Source organism: Rhodnius prolixus, unplaced genomic scaffold (assembly GCF_049639745.1).
Source record: "Rhodnius prolixus isolate KJV_2025 unplaced genomic scaffold, Rpr scaffold_8, whole genome shotgun sequence".
Lineage (NCBI taxonomy): Eukaryota > Metazoa > Arthropoda > Insecta > Hemiptera > Reduviidae > Rhodnius > Rhodnius prolixus.
In genome coordinates, this window is record NW_027411593.1 from 32,471,137 (window position 1) to 32,477,955 (window position 6,819).

Here is a 6,819-nt window from a genome sequence, read left to right on the forward strand (position 1 = left end):
TATTTATTGATGCAGCTCGTTCTAACATCTTACAACAGTAATTAGTAGGAGAAAGAAACAGTAATATGGAGGTTCTGTGCCGAATGGTATTAATGAATTTTAAGGAGGTGAAAAAAAAAAAATGAGACTGTAAAATTCTTTAAATATAAACCGGAAAGCGATAAATAGAGATTCAGCGACGGAAGTAGAATAAAAGAATATAGGACAGAAAGAGGAAGTGGGATTGAAGTGTGTAACTGAGCGCAAGAAAGAACTTGTCTCTGGAGTCTTGTTAAAATTCTAATTCTGGCTCGTCTAGAGAAGACCTTATCCACTTTTATCGTGACTGTCGTCTGGGTTAAAGTTTTCCCCGCGCGCCATATTCCAAGCTTTTATAAGATACACACTGCACAAATAGTAACGTCTAAAAGTGTGTACAAGAAACTTATTCTCTCAACATTTCTTACAGTTCAGACTTTCATATTTGTATTTCAGCCATTCTTTTATTCACTTTTTTCTTTAGCTCCTCACTTCCTCTGATTTCTTCTTTTTCATTTCTTTGTTTTATTTCAATCAGACATGCAACGCTGTATAAGATTATGCATTTGTTGTAAGGCTAAATTAAAAACTTATATTAACAACTAACTTTAGAAAGAAAGTTTTATACAATTTTTTTTTTACAAGTAGGAGAGGTGAATTTTAATATTTTAAAAAGTTGGTTAAAACATTTTTTGTTTACCACCACTAAAATTTAGTTTGTTGTTGAAAATGTACGAGGGTTTAAACTCGAAGAACGGAGAGAGAATTAAAGTAAGTCCATTGGCGACTGTATTGGTTCCTCCTTGCTCCGTTCTTAGCCTCCACTGGCCACTCAGCGCTTGGTAAATCCCTTAGATTAAGTAATCTAGCTGAAATTTTGAGTAAAAAACCGTCGTAAGAAGCCTCAGTTGAGAGGTAAATCCATAAATGTTCCAATGAAAAGGCACTTCAAAAGCTGAAGTGGATGCAATCTACCTTCAGGAAGAGATGTGAAAACAGGTACATTGCCTGAAAACTCTTCATATGTTACTTATTCAATTGGCTAAAACATGGAGTTTAAACGTTTAAAAACTTGTTTAACCTTTGCGCAGGTCTTTAAGGCACTAAATTTAGAAATGATTTAATTTCGAAGGCCCAAAACTCTACTTATCACGCATTATATAAAAAACTAACTATTGACTTAGAGCAGAACAATTATTTTTCGGATAAATTTAAATAAATTTTGTTAAAGTTATTTTCAAATTAATTGGTAAATCTCAATTTAAATGTTGCCAGACTATACTTAGGACTGTACATTGACAAGAGACTCACGTGAAACCCACATACTCGACTGAAACGACAAGACGTGAACAGACGCTACAAGCTACTTACTAGACAACTTGACCGCAGATCTAAACTCGACTTGAATCACAAACTGACAATTTACAAGACTCTGTTAAGACCCATATGGACATACGGAGCAGAAGTGTGGGGCTCAACCAAACCCTCTAACTCCAAACGCCTGCAGACACTACAGTCTAAAATCCTACGGAAAATCCTGAATGCTCCATACTACATTTCTAACCTTACAATACACGTTGACCTTCACATCCCTTTCGTCACTGACCTAATAAAGTCTCGCTACCGCAAATTTCACAGCCTCCTAGCTCTCCATCCTAATCCTCTCGTACAACAACTCTCCTCTTCTCACCTTCCAGACAATCCTCCTCGACGATTGAAGCGCAAGTGGCCTAGAGATTTGTTGTGATTAAATCATTGCGAAAGAGTTTCACCAGTGGGTGATTGCTCTAACTATGACTTTACAAGTGAACTGACCCAATAAGATCAAATTTACTTGATGCAACAATTGTTGCAGTTGTAAATGTACAAATAAAGTGAGAAAAAAAAAAATGTTGCCAGAGATGAAACTGTACATTTGTGTTCCATGTGTAACCAGACTGTGATTGAAGATACCTTTCATTATCTAAGTGTCTGTCCTGTACTATCTGATAGAAGGTAGATTCAGAGTAAAGTAATATCATTTAATACAGATATGTATGTAAAGTACCGACTGTTTATTGATATAGATCTGTTAAGAAGACTTGAAAGTTGTAGAAAACCAAATAAAAAGGTTCAATAATACGATTCTGGTGCACTCTGCAACAGAAAATGTAAATTCTGTTCAAATGTGGCCCCCTCTCCCCTATATGAATTAAAACTGAGTATTTATTGATAATGTTTATTTTTATTTGTCAATAGCAAATAATTATTAAAAGATTATGTCAGAATTTGAGAAGATTTTTTATGGCCAATTTGAACTAGATTTCAATTCAAAAGAAACAATATGGTTATACTTTAACGACGGAAGAATTAATGAAAAGAAAAAATGTGAACAAATAAAATTATGTGGCCGGTAATTAGAATAACAATAAACTACCGCAGGAAATTCATTAATTCCTTTTTCCTCTAGTTTGTTCGCAAAACGACGCTTTGTGAGGAGGTTCTTAATTATGTATTTATACTTCTTTTTTTGTTAATAATGGAATTTCCTGCTTTACTGAGAAAACAAAGAACATATTTCTGCTAGAAATCTAGCCTTACTTTTACATGTTAGATTTTAGCAGTCAACAATTACGCTTGTATGAGTGGAGTAAGTAATAACATCAATGTAAATTGATATCAATCTACACTCAAGTAAATTGACTTTTCCTTTGATCCTGGAAACTTCACCTAGACGTAACTTGTAATATTGTAAAAGCCACTGCCTCCATCTTCTTCCTCGCTTCCTGTAAACTGTTCTTAGAGCATCTCTTTCGCTTTGATTTACTTAAATATTCGTGATTTAATATTACTTCAACACATACACTACGAAAAATTAACTTAAACAGTATTTATGCTTTATAATTAAGTTGAACGCTTATTTAGGAAATTTAAGGTTTCAGATCAAGGATGGTTAGAGGGATCTTAAACTAGTTAAAATATGCTAAATCGGTGCAGAGGCTTTGTAATAGAGTAGTCTAATTAACTATTGCTAGATGCAGAAGGCATCTAGAAATAATCAGTTTGCAAATGTAATGTTTTATACAGTGGAGTCTCGGTTATCCGTCACCCTTTTATCCGTCAATTCCAATTAACCGTCACTGTCCTCATTTTTTCCTTTATCTTTTAGGTACATACTCGTGTCCATCATTCGACAGTTTGCGGGTTTTTTTTCCTAAAAAGATCAACCACAAACAAAACCGCCCACAAAACCGATTAGATGTCGCAGACATTGTATTCATTAATTTTAATACACAATAGAATGAATTGAATAATGAAAGATTAAGGCTTAAGCGTATAAACGTATAAAATATGTATACCAGTTAATACAAAGTTTTATACACGTTAAACAAAAGAATCTGGAAATTTTCCTGTTTTTTTCCATTATCCGTCTATTCGACTATCCGTCACGTGTCCGGTCCCGGTCATGACGAATAACCGAGACTCCACTGTATATAATCTGTAAGGAAACAAAAATCTTTTAGGCATTAAGATAGAAACAAAAATTTGTCTTTATCAGTTTGAAAATTGGTTGTAGTTAGTGGAATAAGTGTTTCATTTCAACTTTTAGATGTGGTTTTTAGTACTTGGCTAAATTGAAATCTGCTTAATTGAAAAACCAGGATGAAGGTTATTTTCACTTTTATAGAAGCGCAATCAGTGCTGGCCATCAGGATAAAAAGGTGATTATCTGGCAATGAAGAATAGTTAGAGGGGAAGTCTAATGCTTTTCATTAAGGGCGAACTGGAGTCTCGCCAAAGGCTTCTGTTCAAATTTAATGGATTCTCCAGCTAGTGAAGGTTTTAATTTTTTGATGAATATCTAGCCTCATAATAGTCCTATACATTATCGATTCTCCTCCAGCTGTGGTGTTGGAGAAAATCATTAATTCGATTTCGATTTCCCCCCCCCCCCCCGCCGTTAGATTTTATTAATACTTTTATTGATAAGATTTGGAGATTACAGATTTTACGTGAGACATTGCACAAAAGTTTTATCTGTTTCAGCTTACTTAGAAAGACATATTCTAAATGCGCCAAACTTGGTTCATCTTTGAACGGAAAATGGAACATTGTTGACGATGATAAAATTAGTGAATTTAATTTACAATTGTGAAACTACGAGGGTCGTTTGAAAAGTCCGTGCAAAAATAAAAACTACTTAATTTTTTGGGGTAAACCTTTTTTATTTTTCAACATAGTCTCCTTTTAGGCTTATACACTTCGTCCAACGCTGCTCTACTTTGTTGATCCCTTCCGAATAATAGGATTTGTCCAAGTCTGAAAAATAGCCATTCGTTTCTGCAATCACCTCCTCGTTTGAATAAAATCTTTTTCCCGCCAGCCATTTCTTCATATTGGGGAACAAATAGTAGTCCGAGGGATCCAAGCCTGGAGAATATGGGGGATGTGAAACGAGTTGGAACCCTATTTCCATTAATTTTGCGACCACAACTGCTGAGGTGTGAGCTGGTGCGTTGTCGTGATGGAAAAGGACTTTTTTGTGGGCCAATCGTGGGCGTTTTTCTTACAGCTCGGTTTTCAAACGGTCCAATAACGATGAATAATATGCACCTGTAATAGTTTTACCCTTTTCCAGATAGTCGATGAGGATTATTCCTTGCGAATCCCAAAAGACAGTCGCCATAATCTTTCCGGCCGAAGGAACGGTCTTCGCCTTTTTTGGCGCAGATTCCCCCTTGGCAACCCATTGTTTAGATTGTTCTTTGGTCTCAGGAGTGTAGTGATGTATCCATGTTTCATCCACAGTGACGAAACGACGCTTAAAGTCCTGCGGATTCTTCTGGAACAGCTGCAAAACGTCCTTGCAACACTTCACACGATTTCGTTTTTGGTCAAGCGTGAGCAATCGCGGCACCCATCTTGCGGATAGCTTTGTCATGTCCAAATGTTGATGCAAAATATTATGTACCCGTTCATTCGAGATGCCCACAGCACTAGCAATCTCACGCACCTTCACTCTTCTGTCATCCATCACCATATCATAGATTTTATCAATGATTTCTGGAGTAGTAACCTCAACAGGGCGTCCAGAACGTTCAGCGTCACTTGTGCCCATATGGCCACTCCGAAAATTTTGAAACCACTTATAAACTGTTCTAATCGAAGGTGCAGAGTCACCATAATGTTTATCAAGCTTCTCTTTAGTCTCCTGAGGCGTTTTGCCTTTCATAAAGTAGTGTTTAATCAGCACACGAAATTCTTTTTCGTCCATTTTTTGAAAATCACTCGACTTCCTCGATTCAAACGAATGCCAAACACAAAGAAATAGACCGATCTGGCTGAAACTTGGTTTGTGTTCTTCCAAGAGATGCTACTAACTAAACATAACCTCGATACGCGCCAGTGGTGCTATCTCTCTGACTTTGCACGGACTTTTCAAACGACCCTCGTATGTGAGAGGAATGGTTTTATGATTCCCAAAACATGATTTAGCAAGAAGCAAAGATCAATATTGGTAAAGTTGCTGGTAGCTTGGCATTGCAGCCTGAGGCTATAAGGTTAATAACAATTAACTCTTAAGCCACTTAAGTACTTGTTGTAATTGGGAATATTGTAACGCCATTACACGTCGTTTCCTCATAGAAAACGTGTAACATCTCGCCTGGGTTTGACGATATCAATTCTATGTTGCATGATAATCTATGTGTGTAATACAGATCTTTGTTTGTCACTTTTGTCTCCTTTTTTTTTTACAAAGCCATAGTCGTCATTCCTTCCAACACTGTACGAAGTTGATCTAAACATTATGAAGTTTCTTTTTGGCTCCTTTTCTTTCCTTATTTAGTGTTTCTCATTTTCAAAAAACAAATTCATACTCTGGTTTCTCTTTAGACAGCTTTCAAAAATATTTATGAAATTGTTCCAAGTATTTTGCATTTTTAGAAGTTAGTGATCTTCTAGACAGGTTCTATTGCCTTAAACAACATAATGCCAACTGCTAATTTTACATCGATTTTTTTAGACTATTGAAAGATTGCCTTTTATGAAAAAAAATACTCATTTTAAATATAAATCTGAGGTAGTTTGCTTGTAATGTTAACAAACTGGTATCCATCACCATTGGCTCATAATATTAGACAAGAAATATCATATTCGTTTTCTCAAGTTCTGAGAGAGAGGTAAAGCAAGGATGGGTACTTTATGTAACTCGGATCGAACACCAACTGTAAACTCAATTATACAATCATCACAAGGAATATAAAATAATGTAATCGTCCTAAAATATTCTGCTTAAGAGCAAGAGAAGTGGATGGTTTTGTGAGCGGGGATGGTAGAGGAGACCAAAGGAGAAAGAAAAACCTTTCTGTTGGTATGGAAATTGTACCAAGGAAGAAGAGAACAGTAGAGTTTACAGAAGACAATTAGGGAGCAGCTGGCAGAGCTTAAATTGCTGATTTAACATTTACTTACCCTAACTTATTACCTTACTTTATAAAATAACTTTTATCTTTATTTATTAAACGAAAAATTGGTACTATATTAATTTAGAAGATGCACGGTATTTTCCATGAATGAGTGGTTTCTTAGAAAACAGATATCTTTATTATTAACAGGCGCCACGGTAGCCGAGCGGTTAGAGGCGAGACCTGCGAAGCTAAAATGTATTGTGGTACTGGGTTCGATTCCCGGTCATAGGCCTTGGATTTTATTTAATGTTTAAAAATGAGAAATAGTAAAGTATGTTTGCTAGACGCCTCCGTCCACGACACCTAATTGGTAGTTGGACGTTAAGCCCCGCCTGAAAAAATAGGCGATTAC